The sequence below is a fragment of the Bubalus kerabau genome, chromosome 20, assembly GCF_029407905.1.
Source record: "Bubalus kerabau isolate K-KA32 ecotype Philippines breed swamp buffalo chromosome 20, PCC_UOA_SB_1v2, whole genome shotgun sequence".
NCBI lineage: Eukaryota > Metazoa > Chordata > Mammalia > Artiodactyla > Bovidae > Bubalus > Bubalus kerabau.
Window position 1 is genome coordinate 56986656 of NC_073643.1, and position 24059 is coordinate 57010714.

Genomic DNA, 24059 nt, shown 5'->3' on the forward strand with positions numbered 1-24059 from the left:
TACAGCAGATCTCAACTCAGACCCACCCCAGTCAAGGTCTCCCCAGACACATGTGGCTGATGGCCACATATGCAGTGGCGGAAACCCAGGCCACCTGCCCAGAGAGTCCCGAGGAGAAGGCCAGTCCCCCACCCAGCTCTGCTGAACCGGGAGGAGCTCAGCCCCACCTGACTCTGCTGTCAGCTCTTCACTGTAGCATCCAAGCCTCATAATCAGATCATTACAATACTGGACTGCGGTGTGATCGTTATAAAGGCAAGACCTTATTTGAGCCTCACACCTACCCTGTGAGATCCGTTTTGATATAATTACCCCTGAAATAGTTGAGGCACTCAAGTCTTAGCGGCAACCCACTCCAGTACTCTTGCCTAGAAAATTCCATGGATGGAGGAGCCTGGTGGGCTACAGTCCGTGGGGTCATGAAGAGTCAGACACGACTGAGCGGCTTCACGACTTCACGACGAAAGCCTTAACAGCTTGCCTGTTCCCGTTTAGTGGTGACTCCAGATCTTGTGCTTATTCGTGAAACATCCCGCCAGCCCTCGGGGATACTCACAGTCATTCACCTCAGGGCCTTTGCATATGCTCTTCCCTCTGCCTCCAGTGCCCACATTTCCCTGCCTAGGTAACTCTTGCTTTTCCTTCAGGTCATGGTTTGGACTATGTCTCCTCCAGGAAGCCTTCTCTGCTTACACCCTTCCTGTCTTGGGCAGAGTGAGCCACGTCCCCAGCATCCGTGGCTCTCCCGTTCACCACCATAGCACTCGTCATGTTGCGTGGTAACGGCCCGTTCACCTATCTGTTCCCCTCCTGGGCACAGGACTGTCTATCTAGCCCATCACAATCCCCCCTGCCTGGCACGGAGCCAGGCCCATGGCACGGACCCAGGCATAATTGTTAGGTGCTGCTGTGGATTCAAGACAGTGCCTGGCTGAAGACCTGCCCCCTTTATTTGTTCCGTTTCTGATGTTCCCCAGATAAGGAACCCCACACGCAGTCGTTGTGGTCAATAAGTGTCAGAGTGACAATTGGCGGTCAGCCCCCTGGTTCCTGGCAGTAGAACCCTCATTTTACTTGAGTAACTAACCCTCAGGGAAGGTGACCCTGTTCTTAATTCAGCCACTCCTGGGAAATCTACCCCCATGGTTGGTGATTCACTCGGTAGTGAGACATTAGGGCTTGAGTCGTTAGGAAAGTTGGTGGGGCTGGGGTCCATGTGTTTCTAGGAAAGATTCCTTGATCTTAGGAAAGAAAGTCAGAGAGCAGGATGTTGTCATGCCTGGGTGTGACCTCCGGGCCTGGGCCATTGTCTCATAACCAGGAAGTGATCTGAGCACACTCCTTAGAGACACTGGGCGCAGCAGAGCCAAAAGGTGGCAAAGGAGTCCTTGATGACATCCTCGAAGAGCGGAGCTCACCCACCCCGGAGCTGTGCTGACTCAGGACTTCTTGTTAGAGCGAGAAGACACTTCCTTATCACTTCAGCCAAGTGAGTTGGGGTTTTCTGTTCCTTTTAGCCTAAGTCAACCTAACAGTTACACTGCGTGTTGGAGGGACAGTGCAGTCTGAGAGCAGGTGGACAATGGAGCAGGGATGTGGGCTCCAGCTCCGGCACTGACGGTCTATGAGCTCTTTGTGCAAAGCTCGGGTGCCGCTTCTCCACAAAGCCTTCTCTCTCCCTCCTCTGGGTTCTTCTGTCTCCCATGTGTGTCTCCATGGTCCCTGCTTGTGTCTTCTCTCCCTGTGGCTTGTGGATGCTCATCATTTCTGTAGCCCTGTGTTGTACCTTGCACACAGTAGGTGCTTGAAAAAGCACTGGACTTGAAGTGGAAAGATGCTGCTGCTGCTGCTAAGTCGCTTCAGTCATGTCCGACCCTGTGCGACTCCCCATAGTCGGCAGCCCACCAGGCTCTCCCGTCTCTGGGATTCTCCAGGCAAGAACACTGGAGTGGGTTGCCATTGCCTTCTCCATGGAAAGATGAGTAGATTAATATTAATATTGCTACTTCCCAGCTCATAAGAGAGAGGAGGTCTCCCCTAAAGCTGTCCGTCGGGCTGAGGAATCATCTCCTGGCTCTGAGGCTCAGCTTCTTTGTCTGTAAAATGGGAAGGCTGGGCTAGACCTCCAGCTCAAAGAGGCTCCATAACTTGATAGCATTGTATACTGAGGGCCTGCCATGTGCTGGGCTGTGCAACCCAGGGACTTAGACACATTTGTATCCGTCGGGACTCCCAAGGTCTAGGCGGGGAAGCACTTACTTGATAGATGGGGTTATATACTGAAGGCCTCTCCCCACCCCAGGTGGTGCTAGTGGCGAAAGACCCACCTGCCAGTGCGAGAGACCCAGGAGATGTGGGTTCGATCCCTGGGCGAGGGAGGCTCCCTGGAGGAGGGCATGGCAACCCACTCCAGTGTTCTCACCTGGAGAATCCCTTGGACAGAGGAGCCTGGCGGGCTGCACTCCAGAGGGTTGCAAAGAGTCGGACACAACTGAGCAATTAAGTGCAGCACAGACCAGGCAGGTGGGCAGGGGAGGTGGTGGAGGGCAGGGGAAGGGTGGAATTCCACGTGGGAGAAGAGCCTGCCAGAGGAGGCAGGGTACAGGGTACTTTGCTGGGGTGGGGGTGGGGTTTTCCAAGAGTGGGGGACAGGGGTGGGAATGTCTCCAGAGGCTTGTAAGGACCTAATGTCTGATTCGGGCTTCCAAAAAACAGGTTTAAAAAAAAAAAATCAATGCAACCTCAGGCTCTGTTGGTTAAGGGCCATCTGTAAATTGAAGATGTCACCAGCCCATGGCTGTCCCCGAGAGAGGGAACCGAACACCTGGGGAAGAAAGCTCTCCTACCTAGGCTTTGTCCTGAGTCCACTGAGCTGCCCACAGGGAGCTTGTCCTGGAAAACTCAAAGCAGAAACTTTTCCCCTTCAGGTAGTCACGTGGTGGTTGTAAATGGGGACCCCCTGCGCTCAGCTTCCAGGGCTGCTGTTAACATTTCGGGAAGTCAAAGGAAATCATTTACCTGCTGCCCAGGCCTCCTCCGTTTCTGCTGGATTTGCCTCGACACGGTGGCTCGGCTCTGAGCCCTCACACCATGAGAGTGTGATGGAACACACCAAGTGTGCCTTTGAGTCATTCAAAGCTGGGAAAGTGGAGTCTCTCTTAATCCCTGGACTTTGGTGGTGGATGGAATTATTTCATGCAGGAAAGATTTTTAAAAGAGCCTTTGTTTGAGAACCAATTAACCAGATCATTTCTAAGCTTTTAGCAGCCTGACCCTTGGTGGTTTTGGCCACTCGGGGCTCCCTGCCCCCCTATCCAGGGCGGGGCCACTCTTGCAGCCAGCTCCATTCCTGTTCTTCCTCTTCCTTGATTAGAGGGAACGGGAGGGTGGGGAGATGGTCTCTCGACCTACTGCATGCCAGAAATCGTTTAATCATTTCATAACACCGTGAGGAGGGTGGAGTCATGACTCCCACTGGACAGGTGCATTCACTGAGGCTCAGCGAGATGTACCCATTCATCCATTTACACGAGTATGAATTAAGGACCTACCACAGGATGAACCCTGAGCCTGGAGCTGGAGATACAACGGAGAACACAGTGAAAGTGTTCCCCTCGCTCATGGAGCTCACTGTCTAGGAGGGGAGGGGGCCCTGATGACATCACCCCACAGGTAAATGTTGTTAGAAGAGTTTAGTCTAGGCTGGGGAAGGCTTCCTGGAGGAAGTGGTATTTGAACTGAGGTGGGAAGCATGAGTAGGTATTGCCCAGGCAGAGGGAGGGGCCAGGTGATCTGAGTGGAGGGAACAGCACTTCAAAGCCCCTGAAGCAAGAAGGAGCTTAGAGTTTTCCAAGGTTTCAGAGATGCTTGTGGAGGGGGCCCAGAGAGAGAACACGCTGTGTGCCAGACGGTCATGCATGTGATCTCGTCTGCTCCCCCAAGCCACCCATCCCGTTTATACGTGGGAAAACTGAGGGTCACAGAGGGCAGGTCACACCGCTGGTCATAGGTGGAGCCGGGCAGCCCCAATCCACAGCCCAGGCCTCCCCAATCTCCAGCTCGGGCCTGGACCCACGAAGCTGCCAGCGCCCCACCCAGCACCTCGACCTCCCTCCTTTTCCAGGTGCGAGATTTCCCGCAGGGAGAACCCAGCCAGGCTCTGCTCAGCTGCAGGTTTTAGCTTCTGGTCTCTCTCAGTAGCATCCTTGCTTGAATCAGAGAGAGAAAACTTGGGGTCTGGTCATTGTATTCCATTAAGTCTCATTAAGATGCAAATTTGCACAGTTCACGAAGAAGGCAATTTGGAGGCATTTTTGCCGGTGACATAGGACTCTTATCAGTTTCTCTCCGCTCTGTTGGTAGGTCTGAGCGTAGGGGAAGTGTGCATGCTGGAACCCACCAAGCTGCATTTGGCTGGGCTCCAAGGGGAAGTGCGTCCTGTGCAGCGAGATAACCCACGGTGTGCAGAAACTGCTCCGGTCTCATGACCCCTGATGTAGGGATCACCCAGTTCTGGGCTCCTGCAACCCTCCTCCCCTCTGAGCCCCATGACCCCCACCTGCTAGCTCTGCCCTGACCTCCTGATGTGGGCCAGGCGGGGTTGAGGCAGTTCTCTGGAACCAGACCACCTGGGTTCAAATCTCGCTCTTCCACTCATTGGCTGTGTGTCTTTGGGCAAGTTTTAACTTCTCTGGGCCTCAGTTTCCTCCTCTGTGAAGTGAAACGCTGATAGCATCAGCTTATAAGGCTGCTGTGAAGATGAAATGAGATCATGCATGGAAAGTGCGTGGTAAGCGCCCAGCCTGAATGGGCACTTTCTTTGGTTCTGCCAGTTCCCCAGATTCCGTGTGGGTAGTTCTAACCCCAGACCCTAGGTTCAGAGATCTCTTATTGTTGCTGTCGTGGAGTTAGACTTTGTCCAGGTCCCGGATGCCCTGACCTGTGGCCCGCCTGTCTGTGAGGCTCAGGTACACCCGATACCTGCGTCTTTGCATGGGTAGCCACCTGTTGGTTGGCAGTTTTCCCATTTTGGATGTCAACTTTGGCCTTCCAGCCTGGACTCCCTTCTGTCACCTGACCCCCCCCTCCCACTATCACTTAGTCTATGACCCCGCCACCTGTGGCCAGATGCAATTATTTATAAATAAATGATTCAACTGACATCATCATTATTATAGCTAATAATTGTGGCGAGCTCTTTACCTTTAATTATGTTATCGCATTCTCACAACAGTTTACTTATACAAAAACTGAGGCTCAGAGAAGTGGAGTGACTTGCCCAAGGACACACAGCTGGTACAGGGAAGAACTGGAGCTCCAACCGTGCCTGTCTGACTCCTGACCTTCTTTGTAAGCCCTCTAGTCAAGCTGCTCTGCGGTTCCCAAGTGCCTGCTGTGTGCCAAGCCGTGTACCCAGCGCCTGGGATGGAGAGACAATCATCTTTATCCTCAGGGAGCACACACAGGGAGAGACAGGGGACAGACAATGAAAGAGCAGGAGCAAGTGTGGTGGTGGAGGGAACTCAGGGGAGTGGCGTGAAAGAGACTGTGGAGAAGACCTTTGTCTTTCCAGGGCAGAGTCAAGGGAAGCAGGGACCTCAGAGGAGCAAACACTTGCCTTGAGAGTTGAAGGAAGCATGGAAGTCTCTGCAGTCTTGCAGTGGAAAGCAAGGAAGGAGGGGCAGGTGCAGTGGCTTGCAGGTGTGCAGTGTAGGGACCAGGGATGGATGATGGGCGGGGAGCACCATGGGAGGGGAGGCAGGAAGCATAGGTAGAGGCCAGGTCATTCTCATTCACTCGCTCAGTCTTGTCTGGCTCTTTGCAACCCCATGGACCACAGCATGCCAGGCTTCCCTGTCCTTCATATCTCCTGGCGTATGCTCAGATTCATGTCCATTGAGTTGGTCATGCTATCCAACCATGTCATCTTCTGTTGTCCCCTTCTCCTCCTGCCTTCAATCTTTCCCAGCATTAGGGTCTTTTCCAATGAGTCAGGTCTTCGCATCAGGTGGCCAAAGTATTGGAGCTTCAGCTTCAGTGTCGGTCCTTACAATGAATACTGAGGGTTGAATTTCCTTTACAATTGACTGGATTGATCTCTTTGCTGTCCAAGGGACTTTCAAGAGTCTTCTCCAGCACCACAATTCAAAAGCATCAATTCTTTGGCCCTCAGACTTCTTTTTGGTCCCACCCTCATATCCATACATGACTACCGAAAAAACCATAGCTTTGACTAGATGGACCTTTGTTGGCGAAGTGATGTCTATGCTTTTTAATACGACATCTATATTTGTCATAGCTTTTCTTCCAAGGAGGCCAGATCATGCTGAGCATCAAAGGCCAGGCCAAGTCAGAACTAACTAGAGGTTTGGGGTCATGGGTTCAAGAATCAGACAGACCTGGCCTGGAGTCTGAGCTTCACTTACCTGCTGTGTGACCTTGGACAAGACTCTTGACCTCTCTGAGCCTTGGTTGCTTCATCTGTAAAATAAAGGAGGAATAATCCAAAGGCCTCTCTCCTAGAGTAGTTGTCAGAAGAGGCACAAAAATGGAGGAGAGTCTCTACGAGTGAACCCTTGATCAGCACTGTCTGCTTGCCCTTGCTGGGCAGGAGTGGGAAGAGGGGTGAGTCAGGAGCCACTGCAGGAGAGCTGGGTGCTATGAAGGAAAGCCAAGCAGGCTTAGAGTTAGAAATAACAAGAGAGGGGTCGGGGAGGGGAATTATTTACACCAGGGGTCACCAACCCCTGGAGCCACGGATTGGCATTTATCTGTATTTACAGCCACTCCCCATTGCCTGCATTACTATCAGCTCTGCCTCCTGTTAGATCAGTGATGGCATTAGACTTTCATAGGGGTGTGAACCCTACCCTTAAAGCCAAGGCTAAAGAGCCTGAGATTGCCATAAAATAGACATAAAGCATGCAATAAATGGAATGAGCTTGCATCAGCCCGAAACCATCCTCCCCACCACCACCACCCAAGTCCGTGGAAAAATTGTCTTTCACAAAACCGATCCTTGGTATCCAAAAGGCTGGAGACTGATGATTTAAAACAGACATAAAAGGCTTCTCAGGTGATGCTAGCGGTAAAGAACCCGCCTGCCAATGCAGTACATTCAGGCTTGATCCCTGGGTGGGGAAGATCCCCTGGAGGAGGGCATGGCAATCCACTCCAGTATTCTTGCCTCTTGAATCCCATGGAGAGAGGCGCTTCGTGGGCTGCAGTCTATGAGGTCGCAAAGAGTCAGACACAACTGAAGCCACTTAGCATGCAGGACAAGGAAGGTGGCATCTGAGCAGAGATTGGAAGGAGGTGGCACGTGCCATGAGACGATTTTAATTAGCAATGTTGGGCCCAAAGGAGGCAGGTCACAGGGCCCTCAAACCAGCGTTTTGAGCCACGTGGAAGGGGTGCAGCCAGGCGCTGTGTCTGGGCTCCTACTCCAGTGAATGTTAACAGTGCACGCTGAGCTCTTTTAATATTTCCAACTGTTAGGGGAGTACCTATTGTCAACATGTAAATGTGACAAATTGAGAAATGAAACAGGATTTTATCATCACAGCTAGGCCTTTTGTTATCCTTTGTGATCACAGCAAGGTCTGGCAGCCTCTCCAGTCCTGGCTGCACCCGAGGCAGCTACAAAGCCCAGGACTCGGGCTTTCCTGGGCAGGACCAGAGAGCAAGCCCAGGGCAGCTCATGCCAGGGTGGTGCATACAGAGGATTTAGGTGAACATGGGCACGAACTGTGATTTCAGGATTCTCTTCTGTCCTGATTTGTCCAGGAGGGTTCACGGCCCTGCCCGGAGCCCAGGTGAGTTGTTCATGGTCTGGGAAGGATTGGGGGCCACTATGTCCTATAGGCTTAGATGCAGAAAGATTGGGTTTTGGGCACTACGTCTGTTGTTCAGGGTGGTGATTCTTAGACCACCAAGGGCAGAATTATCTGGGATTCCTTATTTAAAACGCAGCTGCCAGCCCTGTCCCTGACCTGCTACATACAGGCCCCTGGAATCTGCCTTCAACAAGCTCTCCAGTGGTTTGCATTCACTGCAAAGTTAAGTTAGGGGACAGTGGGTGAGTAGGGGGACTTCCCAGGAGGGGCTAGTGGTAAGGAACCCACCTGCCAAAGAGATGTGGGTTCGATCCCTAAGTTGGAAAGATCCCCTGGAGGAGGGCAAGGTCACCCACTCCAGTATTCTTGCCTAGAGAATCCCATGGACAGAGGAGCCTGGTGGGCTACAGTCTACGGGGTTGCAAAGAGTCGGACATGACTGAAGGGACTTTGCACGCACCCACACACAGTTAAGTGGGGGAACTGATCAGAAGAACATTTGCAGTCTGGGTTGTCCTTGAAAGTCGCTTGGACAGCAGGGAGATCCAACCAGCCCATCCTAAAGAAAGGCAACCCCAAATACCCATTCGAAGCACTGATGCTGAAACTGAAGCTCCAATATCCTCATGCTGTGAGGAAGTGTGTGTGAGAAGGCTCTGCCATCCTTCAAATGAGAAGAAAAAAAGAAAAACCCCGATATATGTATTCTGGAGGCAAATGTGTCACTTTCCAATGAATTCTTTCCAGCCTGGACACAATTGTCATTTCTCTCTAGTGAGTCATCGCAGAAGTTGGCTTTTTTCTCACTCCCTTTTATGAGAAAAGGACACATTTTCAGGGACAGGCTGAAACCTCCCCTGGGACAGGACTTGGAAATTTACTTTTTACCGAGGTCAGCCAGTGGATTTACTGGGGCCCTGACAGAGCCCAGTCCTGGGCTGTGGGGGAGCCAGGTAGACTCCTAGCAACAGAGGGGACCATCATGCTCCTCTTAATCAGCACCCATCCTTGTTAGCTCAGATCTGCCCTTTCTGGGACTGCTTTCAGGCTGTCTGGCTGCCATCCTGCTAGTTTTAATGAGAAAACATTTCCAAGTACCTTTTGACATTCATTCATGCATCCCTGCGCCAAAGAATTGATGCTTTTGAATTGTGGTGCTAGAGAAGACTCTTGAGAGTCCCTTAAACAGCAAGGAGATCAAGCCAGTCCATCCTCAAGGAAATCCACCCTGAATATTCATCAGAAGGGCTGATGCTGAAGCTGAAGCTCCAGTACTTTGGCCACCTGAATGGAAGAGCCGACTCATTGGAAAAGACCGTGATGCAGGGGAAGATTGAGGGCAGGAAGAGAAGGGGATGACAGAGGTCGAGATGGTTGGATGGCATCATCAACTCAATGGGCTTGAGTTTGAAGAAACTCTGGGAGATAGTGAAGGACAGGGAAGCCTGGCGTGCTGCAATCCATGGGGTTGCAAAGTCAGACACGGCTTAGTGACTGAATGACATTCATCCATCTGTTATGTATCACACTCATCAGAGCATGTGTTCCTGGGACCATTCTCCAGTGGCTTCCCATCTGGCTTGCAGTCAGAGCCAGAGTCCCTACCGCATCAGCAAGGCCATTGGCAATCTAATCCCGGTCAGCTCTCTAACTTCCTCTGCCTCTCATTCAGCGCCAGCTGTACTAACCTCCCTGCTCTCCTAACCTCCGTAGTACCCTCTCATGTTTATTGAACACGTCAAGGGTGTATCCACCCCAGGACCTTTGCACAGGCTGCTGCTTCCCCCTGTAATGCTCTTTCCCCCAGATCTCTGTGAGATTCCTTCCCTCACTTCCTTTAGGTCTCTGCTCGGAAGTCACCACATTACCCTGACCATCCTGAATAAAAGAGCACTCACCCCAGCCCTCACTACCCGCTGTTTCCCTCCGAGCGTGTATGGTGTTTGCCGTGTTGTACGTGAGCACAACATGTGCTTAGATGTTGATGTAGAGATAACTTGCTCAGTCGTGTCTGACCCTCTGTGACCCCTTGGACTGTACGCTCCTCTGTCCATGGGATTTCCCAGGCTAGAATACTGGAGTGGGTTGCCGTTTCCTTCCCCAGGGGATCTTCCCAACCCAGAGATTGAAGCTGCATCTCCTGCATTGGCAGGTGGACTCTTTACAACTGTTCCACCTGGGAAGTCTTTATATAGTATTTATTTACTTCCTTTTTTTTTTTAATCTGTCTCTCCCCACAAGAATGATAGCTCCCTGTAGATAGGAGCTGTGACTTGGTTACTGCTATTTTCCCAACATCTAATACATGTTAAGTGCATTGTAGACCCTTAATAAGTAATGATTGGTTGATTGAATGAATGAATGCCTGCCTCTATTCCTTACTAGCTGTGTGACCTGAAGCGCCTTAGCTTTCTGAGCCTCAGTGACCAGGCCTGTGAAATGAACATTGTCATGGGGGTTTACATGTTAAAGGAGACAGTGCATGTTAGTGCCTTGCATGGTTACTAGCACACTCAAAGTCCTCAGTAAATTTTCACCTACCTTAGACTCTTCTTACTTAGACCATCAAAGTAAGACAGAAGGTGCTAACAAAAATGAAAGAGGTTTGCAAAGGGCCATTGTGTTGAGAGCTGGCGGTGGCTCCACCCAGGTGGCTGGGATCAGGAAAGGCTTCTCACGGGGTTGGCATTTGAGCCAGAACTCTGGGCTAGACAGTTCTAAGCAGGTCGGTACAGAGTTTGTGGAGTGAAGGTGCAAAAGACAGAGCAATGAGAGTGAAGAAGCAGAGGGAGGAAGTTCAGGGACTAGTTAGGCATGCTTCCTAAACTCTGGGGACTGCGAAACACAGAGATGGTGGGGAGAAGCAGAATGAGGATGTGGAAGCATTTTTTTCTCCCTGCAAGAAGAGAAACCAGTTACTGCAACAATCGAACTAAGATAAAATCTGATTTCCGGTCCCCTTTTGGGGGCAGAGGGCTTTGCGGTCAGTAAAGCAATCCCTTGGCATTGCCTTTTGGCTCCTCACAACCCTTCTTCAGGGATGCCGGATGTATTAGGTGTTTTTATTTCTCCTGGGTGTTACCTGTAAATAACCTTGAATGGGTTGTCACACCCCTAAGACACCTATCAGTTATGGCGAGGTTTCTGGGTACAGGGCTACCGTGCTGTGTTGTAGATTGGGAAGAAATTAAAAACACAGTTGTAAGGGGAAGCCAAGAAGGAAGATGTGAGGGGGAAAGACTAAATTGTTAACTTCAGAGAGCAGGAGGACTAGCATCTGCCGTTCATTCACTGAACACTGAGCACTTACTATGTACAATGCAGCATCTTCAGGCCCCGGGCCAGTGGCCAGGACTTTGGCCACTTTGTGCAGTTTTGTTTTCTTTGTTGTTGTCGTTTAGTTGCTAAATTGTGACCCCATGGACTGTAGCCCACCAGGCTCCTCTGTCCATGGGATTTCCCAGGCAAGACTACTGGAGTGGATTGCCATTTTCTCCTCCAGAGGATCTTCCCAACTCAGGGATTGAACCTGTATCTCTTGCATCTCCTACACTGCGGACAACACAAGTTCTTTACCACTGAGCCAACTCTACTCAACTGAAAGGAAAAAAGTTTCCATAACTTAAGGGAAGTCAGAGATTTCATCTCAAATGTCAATTCCAGTTGGTTTTTTTACAGCTGCCCAGAGAAGATCTCTGAGTGAACTTGGCAGAAAGGAATCTGGTGATTGATTAGTAATGTCTGCATGGGGTTAAGGAGGAGAATCGTAGGTCAAACACCACAGCTTTGCCACTGCAGGAATGAGCTGTGTGTATACCTATTATTCACTGACCTGAGGATTTGAAACAGAAGAAAATAATTTCTTGAGCCTGCACAGTTGGTGAGTGCGATGTGGCTGGTAACTCATGTGGAGAGCTGTAGGTATTCAGGGCTGCAAAGGAGACAGGAATTGGTGCCCCAGGATGGTAACTCAGAGAAGTGCACGCATGCTAAGTTACTTCAGTCGTGCCCAACTCTTTGCCACCCTATGGACCATAGCCCACCAGGCTCCTCTGTCCATGGGATTCTCCAGGCCATAGTACTGAAGTGGGTTGCCATGCCCTCCTCCAGGGAGATCTTCCCCATCCAGGGGTCGAACCTGCGTCTCACGTCTCCCACATTGGCAGGCAGGTTCTTTACCACCAGCACCACCAGGGAAATCCAGCTCAGAGAGGTAGGTCCCCTTAAAGAGCTCACATCTCCAGAGTTTTTCAGTTGTCTCATCTACTCCTCAAAAGGCTTAATAAATCTTCACCAAGCATTCAACTTGGTTCTCATAGAGACAATCTTTTTGCACTCATATTTCACCTTCTTGTGTCGAATGTAATTTGCTAGTTGATATACAGTGAATATCAACTTGGGCTTCCCTGGTGGCTCAGAGGTTAAAGCATCTGCCTGGAATTCAGGAGACTCGGGTTCGATCCCTGGGTTGGGAAGATCCCCTGGAGAAGGAAATGGCAACCCACTCCAGTACTCTTGCCTGGAGAATCCCACGGAGGGAGGAGCCTGGTAGGCTACAGTCCATGGGGTCACAAAGAGTTGGACGCGACTGAGCGACTTCACTTCACTTCACTTCACATACAGTGAATACAATCAGAACACACAATTAGGAAACAGAGCTAACTCTTAGTTCGTACAACACAATGACTGGGAACAGAAGGGGTGAAACTAGAGATGCTGGATCACTGTCTTACAAGAAGGAGGGAAGGATTTTGGTTAATCCAGTGAATTAGTTATGCTAATTAAGAGAGCATCTCCTGTAATCAAATAGTTATCTTAAAAAATAAAAAAGGATTCAGTCTTCATATGCTGTTCTGTAGCCTTTTTTTGCTAACTCAAGCGAAGAGTAGAGGCAGCTTTTTATGTCATCAAATACTCTCACCACAACTTTATGCCTGGGATTCAGTGGCAGGGACCTACCACGAAATTGATCCCTTTTCGGGGGAACTTTACGTCATCTCCAGTTTGGGACTATAACAGGGAACATTGCCTTGCTCTTCCTCCCTGGGTAGAGGGGAGCTCTGAATGGTGAGGAGTGGAAATGGACAGTAAAAGGGAACAGAGGATGAGAGCGTAAAATGGTGCAGCCACTGTGAAAATCAGCACGGGTTCAAAAAACTAAACCTAGAATCAACACAGGACCAGAAACTCCACTTCTGGGTATTTATCTGGAAGAACTGAAATCAGTGTCTTGAAGAAGTGCTTGTACATCTGTGTTCATAGCAGTGTTATTCATGACAGTGAAGGGTGAAAACAACCCAGCGTTCAGTGGCCTGTGAGTGGATAAGCAAAGTGTGGTCTATACATACAGTGGGATATCACTAGAAAGAAAGGAAATGCTGGCACCTGCTACAACATGGATGAAACTTGAGGACATTTGTTTTCTTCAGTCACTAAGTCGTGTCCAGCTCTTCGCTCTTTGCGATCCCATGGACTGCACCACACCAGGCTCCCCTGCCTTCACTGTCTCCTGGAGTTTGCTCAGACTCATGTCCATTGAGTCAGTGATGCCATCCAACCATCTCATCCTCCTCCACCCCCTTCTGCTTCAGTCTTCCCCAGCATCAGGGTCTCTTCCCATGAGTTGACTCTCTGCATCAGGTGGGCAAGTATTGGAGCTTCAGCTTCAGCATCAGTCTTTCCAATGAGTGATGGGACTGGATGCCATGATCTTAGCTTTTTTAATGTTGAGTTTCAAGCCAGCTTTTTAATTCTCCTCTAGCATCCTCCTCAAGAGGTTCTTTAGTTTCTCTCCAGTTTCTCCCATTAGAGTGGTATCATCTGCATATCTGAGGTTGTTGGTATTTCTCCTGGCAATATGAAATAAGCCCATCACAAAAGAACAAATACTGTATGATTCCACTTATCTGAAGTCTCTAGAACAGATTCCTAGAGACAGAAAGTAAAAGAGTGGGTGCCAGGGGCTTGAGGGAAAGGAGGTAGCAAGTTGTTGTTTAATGAGGACAGAGTTTCAGTTTTGCAAGATGAGAAGAGTTCTGGGAATTGGTTGTGGAACAGTATGAATATATTTAACACTACTGAACTTCACACTTAAAAATGGTTAAGATGATAACTTCTATGTTATGTGTATTTTATCACAATTAAAAAGAATTTTAAGGAGACATGTGAGCAGATGTAAGCAGGAAATATCCACAGCTGCTAAGGTTATCCAGAATTACGGCAAGCAGATATTATGTACGCCCTAAAGAACCACCTGGCTCCCCTCGTAGCTCAGTGGTTAAAGAGTCTGCCTGCAATGCAGGAGACCCGGGTTCGATTCCTGGGTCGAGAAGATCCTCTGGAGAAGGGAATGGCAACCCACTCCAGTATTCTTACCTGGGCAACCCCATGGACAGAGGATCCTGGCAGGCTACAGTCTTTGGGGGTTGCAAGAGTCAGGCATGACCGAGTGACTAAGCACCCACAAAGCACCATCTGAGTCTGGTCGAGTCTCCAGAACCAGCTTTCAGTTTGCAGAGGGACAGAAGAGAGGAGACATCAAACTGGACCCTGGGCATGCACTTGGCAACGTCAACTGGGAGATGCCTCAAACTCCCAGGTGCTTCTGATTAACACGTGCAAGGAAATACAAAGGATGGATGAGGAACCCAAGATTAAAACAGATCTAAGAGACTGGTCGACTTTTCAGATGGGCCAGAATATTCTGTCCAGGGATGCACATTCGGGTAATAAAACAATTAAAAAAAAAAAAGATATAGGAAATGATTCCTTAAAAGTCAGGAAAGTCGTTACTGTGGGGGCCGTGAGTGGGCTGGGATGTGTGCACGGGGTTTCCAGGCCTGGGAGCCGAGTGCTCTTTCTTTTCTGAGTGGTGTTTGCCTTATGATAATCTATTAATTCATATGCTAGATTTGTGTGTTTCTGTGTTTTTGTTTTATTTTTCAAGAAAAAAAAAAAAAGGAAAACCACTTGTTAGAAGAAAGAGAGAAGGTGTTGGATAAGAGGTGTTAGAGAAGATGTTGGAAAGAGAGAGAGAGGACTCACACCGATCTGGATAAAACCCAGGTTCTGCCTCCCATCAGCTCCATGACTGTTCGGGAGTGACTTAACCTCACAGTCCCTCATCTGGAAGAGAAATGATCATATTACTAAGCTCCTAGCATCGTGGCTTTTTAAGTCCCGCAGGACCGTGCCTGGCCCCAGTGAGTGTTATGAAAGTGAGTTGTTGCTGCTTCTGGAAATAAGAAGCCCGAGGGCCATCCTCCCCTCCAATCCCACTTGCTGTGTCACCCTGGTGAATCTGAATGCCTTACTTTCCCTGATAATCCCCAGCCCTGGGCAAGAGTGCTAACACAGGCTGTGGGCTGCCTGCCAGGACCCATAGTACTCAGGGCTGAGCCTGCCGAAGCTTGCGTTTCCTCCAACAAAGCCTTGGTCTCTGCAGGAAGTGCAGGCAAGTGGATGTGTGGAATTGTGAATACTTCCCAGTCACTGGCAGGTGAAAATGAGCCCCAGACAGAGGACCAACACAGTAAATTGCTTTCTGTTGTCCTCTGCAGGAAAAAGCATGCTGCTTTTTACTCCGGAGGCTTGGGCTGTCTCCTGTAAGCCTTGTTTACCTTCTGCTGCCTTTATCAGGCTGGGTGAACCTGAAGAATAGCCAAAGGTCGGGTGATGACAGCAACCTTGGGCGAGGGTTACAGGCTTATCGAAGCCACTTGAAAAAAAAAAAGATTTTATTTATGTGGCTGTGCCAGGCCTTAGTTGCAGCGTGTTTTACTTGCAGCCTGCGGGATCTTTAGTTGTGGTATATGGGATCTAGTTCCCTGACAAGGTGTTGAACCTGGGCCCCCTGCATCGGGAGCGTGGAGTCTTAGCCTCTTGACCACCAGGCAAGTCCTTATAGCCACTTTTGACAGAATCTCCCCTCCCCAGGAAGTGTGGAAAGGACTCCAATCCTTAATCCCTTAACTGCGCTGAAGGGGGAAATCCAGACACATGGCAATGTCTGGAATCACCACTCCCCCATCGTATCTGGATGCAGGAATGTGAGTTTACAAGAAACTTTATTTTTGTCTAGCAGTTCAGTCAGTGCTCTGGCATCTACTAGCCACTTTCACTCACCCTGCCCTGGGTTCCCAGAAAGATTCCATCTAAACATTCCCTTCAATTGGCAAATCCTTTCATGTTAGGGAACCATAGCCCCACCCCTGCTCCATCCTGAATGATGTAAGGAGCTGCCGGGTTTCTTATTTACTTATCTGTTTATTATTGTGATAAAATATGCTTAACAAAATTTACTGTTTTCGCCCTTTTTCAAGCGGCAGTTCAGTGGCACTAGGCACATTCACAGTGTTGTACAATGCTCACCACCATCCGTCTCCAGAAATGTTTTCCTCTTGCAAAACTGAAACTCTGTCCCCATTAAACTCCCCTGGCAACCACCATTCTATTTTCTTTCTCTATGAATTTGGCTGGTCTAGGTATGAATGGAATCATCATGTTTGTCTTTTTGTGACTGGTTTATATCATTTAGCATAATGTCCTCAAGGTTCCTCCACATTGTAGCAGGGGTCAGAATCCCATTCTTTTTTGAGGCTGAATAATATTCCATTCTTCAGATAACTTTGTTGCTGTTCAGTCACTAAGTCATGTTCGACTCTTTGCCACCCCATGGACTGTAACATGCCAGACTTCCCTATCCGTCACTATCTCCCAGAGTTTGCTTGAACTCATGTCCATTGAGTCAGTGATCTCCTCTGTTGCCCCTTTCTCCTCCTACCTTCAATCTTCCCAACATCAGGATCTTTTCCAATGAGTCAGCTCTTCCTATCAGGTGGCCAAACTATTGGAGCTTCAGCTTTAGCATCAGTCCTTTCAATGAACATTTAGGGTTGATTTCCTTTAGGATTGACTGGTTTGATATCCTTGCTGTTTAAGGGACTCTTAAGAGTCTTCTCTAACACCACAGTTCAAAAGCATCAATTCTTTGACACTCAGCCTTCTTTACGATCCAACTCTCACATCTGTACATGACTACTGGAAAAACCATAGCTTTGATTATACAGACCTTTGTTGGCAAAGTGATATCTCTACTTTTTAATATGCTATCTAGATTTGTCATAGCTTTTCTTCCAAGGAGCAAGCATTTTTTAATTTCATGGATGCACTCACCATCTGCTGTGATTTTGGTGCTCAAGAAAATAAAATGTCACTGTTTCCACTTTTTCTTCATCTCTTTGCTGTGAAATGATGGGACCAGATGCCATGATCTTAGTTTTTTGAATGTTGAATTTTAAGCCAGCTTTTTCACTCTCCTCTTTCACCTTCATCAAGAGTCTCTTTAGATCCTCTTTGCTTTCTGCCAATAGAGTGGTATCATCTGCATATTTAAGGTTGTTGACATTTTTCCGGGCAATCTTGATTCCAGCTTGTGATTCATCCAGCTGGCATTTCGCATGATGTACTCTGCAGAGTTTCCAGAGTAGGATCTGCATTTGGATGTTCCTCTCTTGGGCTTTTGTTGTGCTGATTACAGGAATAAATGGAGAGAAGGCACTGGGAAAGCTAAGTGGATTTCTGGTGCCCTTCAGTAGGTCAGAGAGATTGGAGAGTGAGTAAGAATAGAGCAGAGCTAGGGCTTTGCTGGTGGCTTAGATGGTAAAGCCTCTGCCTACAATGTGGGAGACCCGGGTTTAATCCCTAGGTTGGGAAGATCTCCTGGAGAAGGAAATGGCAACCCACTCCAGTATTCTTGTCTGGAGAATCCCATGGACGAAGGAGCCTGATAAGCTACAGTCCATGGGGTCGCAAAGAGTAGGACATGACTGAGTGACTTCACTTTCTTTCTTTCTTAGTGCAAGCTCAAGTTTTTGTTGGGGGAGGAAGATTTGAGGATGAGGAATTGGTGCTTATGGCATGGTAAAGGGGAAAAGAGGGTTTTTTTTTTTAGGATTTTTTGGTTTCTTTGCCTCTTTGAGAATCTTCAGTAAAAGTTTATATTCCATCTTTTTTTTTCCCCTGGATGTTGGACTTGAGTTTCTTCTGAATGTGACATAGTGGTTGGACTGGACACAAGGAACCCCGGTTTTATTGGGTTACACTTGTGTGATATGTCGGGGGCTTATTCTATGTATCCTGTTACATCCTGACAGCAATATCAAACCACTAAAGAGTATCAAATAGGAGGAAAAAGTGGTTGGACTAGAAGGCTTATTTGGCTTTTGCCTGTAGGGTGGGCTGAAGGGGCCAAGACCAGGGTCAGGATGGCCATTTGGGAAGCTGTTAGGATGGTCAAGAGGCGATACAGGTGTGTGTGCTCGGTTGTTCAGTCGTGTCCGACTCTCTTGTAACCCCATGGATTATAGCCTGCCAGGCTCCTCTGTCCATGGGATTTCCCTGGCAAGAATACTGGAGTGGGTTGCCAGTTCCTTCTCCAGGGGATCTTCCCGACTCAGGGGTCAAACCCACGTCTCCTGCATTGCAGGTGTGTTCTTTACCACTGAGCCACCAGGGAAGCCCGCACGAGGAGACATGTGTTGCCGACGTCTGCAGCAGAGCAGGTAGTACTCATGGTTATTATCCCTGCTCTGCAGTAATGTATAGTGCAGAATCTTGTTCACAGTAATTCTTTCTAAGGCCCACTTGACTTTATACTCCAGGGTGTCTGGCTCTAGGTGAGTAACAGCACCATCGTGGTTATCTGGAGCATTAAGACCTTCTTTGTATTGTTCATCTGTATAGTCTTTCTTCTTAATCTCTTCTGCTTCTGTTAGATCCTTGCCATTTCTGTCCTTTATTGTGCCCAATCTCGAATTATTATGAAAAAAAGCTAGTGGAGATGATGGAATTCCAGCTGAGTTATTTCAAATCCTGAAAGATGATGCTGTGAAAGTGCTGCACTCAATATGTCAGCAAATTTGGAAAACAGCAGTGGCCACAGCACTGGAAAAGGTCATTTTTCATTCCAATCGCAAAGAAGGGCAATGCCAAAGAATGTTGAAACCACTGTACAATTGTGCTCATTTCACATGCTAGCAAGGTAATGCTCAAAATCCTTCAGGCTAGGCTTCAACAGTATGTGAACTGAGAAATTTCAGAAGTACAAGGTGGATTTAATAAAGGCAGAGGAACCAGAGATCCAATTGCCAACATTCATTGGATCATAGAAAAAGCAAAGGAATTCCAAAAAAACCATCTGCTTCTTGTTCATTGACTACCTATGGCCTTTGACTGTATGGATCACAACAAACTGTGGAAAATTCTTAGAGACGGGAATACCAGACCACCTTACCTGTCGCCTGAGAAACCTGCATACAGGCCAAGAAGTAATAGTTAGAACCGGACATGGAACTGTGGACTGGTTCAAAAACGGGAAAGGAGTACGTTGAGGCTGCACACCTTACCCTGCTTATTTAACTTATAGGCAGAGTACATCATGTGGAATGGTGGATGAATCCCAAGGTGAATCAAGATTGCTGGGAGAAATATCAACAACCTCAAATATGCAGATATTACCACTTCAGTGGCAGAAAGTGAAGATGAACTAAAGAGCCTCTTGATGAGGGTAAAAGAGGAACCTGAAAAAGCTGGCTTAAAACTCAACATTCAGAAGCTAAGATCATGGCATCTGGTCCCATCACTTCATGGCAAATAGATGGGAAAAAAGTGGAAACAGTGACAGATTTTATTTTGGGGGGCTCCAAAATCACTGCAGATGGTGACAACAGCCATGAAATTAAAAGAAATTAAAAGCTTTTCTTGGAAGAAAAGCTATGACAAATCTAGACAGTGTATTAAAAAGCAGAGACATCACTTTGCTGACAAAGGTTTGTATAGTCTCAAAGCTATGGTTTTTCCAGTAGTCATGTACAGATGTGAGAGTTGGACCATAAAGAAGGCTGAGTGCTGAAGAATTCATGCTTTGGAACTGTGGTGCTGGAGAAGACTCTTGAGAGTCCCTTAAACAGCAAGGAGTTCAAACTAGTCAGTCCTAAAGGAAATCAACCCTAAATGTTTATTGGGAGGAATGATGCTAAAGCTGAAGCTCTGATACTTTGGCCACCTGATGCAAAGAACCGACTCATTGGAAAAGACCCTGATGCTGGGAAAGATGGAGAGCAGGAAGAAAGGGGCAACAGAGGATGGGATGGCTGGATGGCATCACCGACTCAATGGGCATGAGTTTGAGCAAACTGCGGAAGATAATGAAGGACAGGGGGGCCAGGTGTGCTGCAGTCCACAGAGTCACAAAGAGTCGGACACGAGTGAGCCGACTGAACAACTAGTGCAGAACCTTACAGCAGTGAGGCGGCACAGTTCAGGCGCTCAGTTGTGCCCGACTCTTTGCGACCCATGGACTGCAGCACGCCAGGCCTCCCTGTCCACCACCAACTCCAGGAGTTCACTCAAACTCACGTCCATCAAGTCAGTGATGCCATCTCATCCTCTGTCGTCCCCTTCTCCTCCTGCCCCCAATGCCTCCCAGCATCAGAGTCTTTTCCAATGAGTCAACTCTTCGCATGAGGTGGCCAAAGAACTGGAGTTTCAGCTTTAGCATCATTCCTTCCAATGAACACCCAGGACTGGTCTCCTTTAGAATGGACTGGTTGGATCTCCTTGCAGTCCAAGGAACTCGCAAGAGTCTTCTCCAGCACCACAGTTCAAAAGCATCAATTCTTTGGTGCTCAGCTTTCTTCACAGTCCAACTCTCAAATCCATACATGACCACTGGAAAAACCATAGCCTTGACTAGATGGACCTTTGTTAGCAAAGTAATGTCTCTGCTTTTCAATATGCTATCTAGGTTGGTCATTACATTGCTTCCAAGGAGTAAATGTCTTTTAATTTCATGGCTGCAGTCACCATCTGCAGTGATTTTGGAGCCCAGAAAAATAAAGTCAGCCACTGTGTCCACTGTTTCCCCATCTATTTCTCATGAAGTGATGGGACCGGATGCCATGATCTTAGTTTTCTGAATGTTGAGCTCTAAGCCAACTTTTTAACTCTCCTCTTTCACTTTCATCAAGAGGCTTTTGAGCTCCTCTTCACTTTCTGCCATAAGGGTGGTGTCATCTGCATATCTGAGGTTATTGATATTTTCCTGGCAATCTTGATTCCAGCTTGTGCTTCTTCCAGCCTAGCATTTCTCATGATGTCCCTTTCATTATAGGGGACTGGAATGCAAAAGTAGGAAGTCAAGAAACACCTGGAGTAACAGGCAAATTTGGCCTTGGAATACGGAATGAAGCAGGGCAAAGGCTAATAGAGTTTTGCCAAGAGAACGCACTGGTCATAGCAAACACCCTCTTCCAACAACACAAGAGAAGACTCTACACATGGACATCACCAGATGGTCAACACTGAAATCAGATTGATTATATTCTTTGCAGCCAAAGATGGAGAAGCTCTATACAGTCAGCAAAAACAAGACCAGGAGCTGACTGTGGCTCAGATCATGAGCACCTTATTGCCAAATTCAGACTTAAATTGAAGAAAGTAGGGAAAACCACTAGACCATTCAATATGATCTAAATCAAATCCCTTATGATTATACAGTGGAAGTGAGAAATAGATTTAAGGAACTATCTGATAGACAGAGTACCTGATGAACTATGGACGGCAGTTCATGACATTGTACAGGAGACAAGGATCAAGACCATCCCCATGGAAAAGAAATGCAAAAAAGCTGTCTGAAGGGGCCTTACAAATAGCTGTGAAAAGAAGAGAAGCGAAAAGCGAAGGAGAAAAGGAAAGATATAAACATCTGAATGCAGAGTTCCAAAGAATAGCAAGGAGAGATAGGAAAGCCTTCCTCAGTGATCAATGCAAAGAAATAGAGGAAAACTATAGAATGGAAAGACTAGAGATCTTCAAGAAAATCAGAGATACCAAGGGAGCATTTCATGCAAAGATGGGCTCAATAAAGGACAGAAATGGCATGGACCTAACAGAAGCAGAAGATATTCAGAAGAGATTGCAAGAATACACAGAACAACTGTACAAAAAAGATCTTCACGACCCAGATAATCATGATGGTATGATCACTCACCTAGAGCCAGACATTCTGGAAGGTGAAGTCAAGTGGGTCTTAGAAAGCATCACTATGAAGAAAGCTAGTGGAGGTGATGGAATTGCAGTTGAGCTATTTCAAATCCTGAAAGATGATGCTGTGAAAGTGCTACACTCCATATGCCAGCAAATTTGGAAAACTCAGCAGTGGCCACAGGACTGGAAAAGGTCAGTTTGCATTCCAATCCCAAAGAAAAGCAATGCCAAAGAATGCTCAAACTACCGCACAATTACACTCATCTCACACGCTAGTAAAGTAATATTCAAAATTCTCCGAGCCAGGCTTCAGCAATACGTGAACCGTGAACTTTCAGACGTTCAAGCTAGTTTTAGAAAAGGCAAAGGAACCAGAGATCAAATTGCCAACATCTGCTGGATCATGGGAAAAGCAAGAGAGTGCTAGAAAAACATCTATTTCTGCTTTATTGACTATGCCAAAGCCTTTGACTGTGTGGATCACAATAAACTGTGGAAAATTCTGAAAGAGGTGGGCATACCAGACCACCTGACCTGCCTCTTGAGAAACCTATATGCAGGTCAGGAAGCAACAGTTAGAACTGACATGGAACAACGGACTGGTTCCAGATAGGAAAAGGAGTACATCAAGGCTGTATATTGTCACCCTGCTTATTTAACTTATGTGCAGAGGGGGCACAACTGGGAAGGAAAGGCCCTTTGCCTTGGGCTAATTAAGATCTTAATCATATTCTGAGGCCCTAGATTGTCTTTCTGTAAATACACACCCAGAAGGAAGTTTATTTGAACAGCACAGGACTTTGGTCTGTCCCTTGAGACTTGCTTTTGTCTTCTGAAGGGTTCTAGACAGAAGCACTTTTTTTTTTTTTTTTTTTTTTTTGAGTCTTTTGACTCACGCACGCCCTCCTGGAACTTTCTTACTGGGAGTAAATAGACTCTGTCCTTATATTTGCCAAGCAGCTCAAAGTAAGGTTTGCTGTCATCACTGTGGAGGTGATTACTGTTGGGACTGGCCGATTAGTCAGCAGGACAGAGAGTTCTTGGATGGACCGGAACCCAACTGCAGTGTTCCCTAAGGCACCTTGGAACAAGGGGGGGAGAGTGGGCGTCTTAATCCTGTTTTCGTCTCTAGCAGTTTGGCCTTGTGTAACACCTGGTACTGAATTATTGCTTAATTAATGGTTCCTGCTTAATGAATGAATCAATGAATTAATTCATGTAATATATTCAGTACCACATGAAACCCTGAAAATGGTTGTGTTGCATCAGGACTGTGTTATGTTCAAGCAGCAGCCCCCAATCTTTTTGACACCGGGGACAAGTTTTGTCAAAAACAGTGTTTCCACAGCCAGGGGAGGGGAGATGGTTTCAGGGTGATTCAAATGCATTTACTGTGCACTCTGTCTCTCTTATTGTTACACTCGTGATGTATAACGAAATAACTATACGGTTCACCATACTGCAGAACCAGTGGGAGCCCTAAGCTTGTTTTCCTGAGCTCAGGCGGTAATGTGAGAGACAGGAGGTATTGCGTGTGTGTGTGCTCAGTCATGTCCTGCTGTTTGTGACCCCATGGACTGAAGCACATCAGGCTCCTCTGTCCACAGGATTTCCCAGACAAGAATACCGGAGTGGGTTGCCATTTCCTCCTCCAGAGGGTTTTCCCACCCTGGGGATTGAACCCCTATCTGCTGCATCTCCTGCATTGGCAGGCGGATTCTTTACCACTTGAGCCATCTGGGAAGCCCATGAGAGATGCGGAGTGCCTGTAAATACAGATGAAGCTTCACTCGCTCGCCTCTTTCTATGGAGACCAGTACTGGTCCATGGCCCTGTGGTTGGAGACCCCGTGTTAAAGACAGAATTCATCCATTTACTGATTCATTGAGTAAATCATTTATTGAGTTCCTCCTACCACTCTGGGTTAGGACCGTGGTTCAAAATCTTGGCTGCACCTGGAGAGTTATTGAAACTCTTGAAAAGTTTAAAAAAAATCCTGAAAACTAGACCACACTCAAGATCGACTAAGTCAGAATCATGCCCAAGGGTGTGAGAGCGCAGAGTCTTAACCACTGGACTGCCAGGGAATTCCCTAAACCTTTTTTTTTTTTAATCACCCCATGCAGCAAGCAGGATCTTAGTTTCCCAACTAGGGATTGGACCTGTGCCTCCTTCAGG

At 47.7% G+C, this 24059-nt stretch overlaps 1 protein-coding gene across 8 annotated transcripts in view; it reads left to right on the forward strand.

Annotated features, from left to right (window-relative positions):
- HRH1 (histamine receptor H1) overlaps positions 1–24059 on the forward strand; it is a 187520-nt gene that overhangs the window by 140823 nt on the left and 22638 nt on the right. The window contains exons 2-3 of one of the 8 annotated variants that reach the window (XM_055558442.1): positions 648–779; positions 1322–1489. The exons of 5 other annotated variants lie outside the window; for them this stretch is intronic. The gene's annotated coding sequence lies outside the window, so the exon portion shown is untranslated. Of the gene's footprint in view, positions 1–647; positions 780–1321; positions 1490–18321; positions 18398–24059 lie in introns of all 8 variants that reach the window. 2 more of the 8 variants (XM_055558443.1, XM_055558449.1) reach the window with 2 other exon arrangements.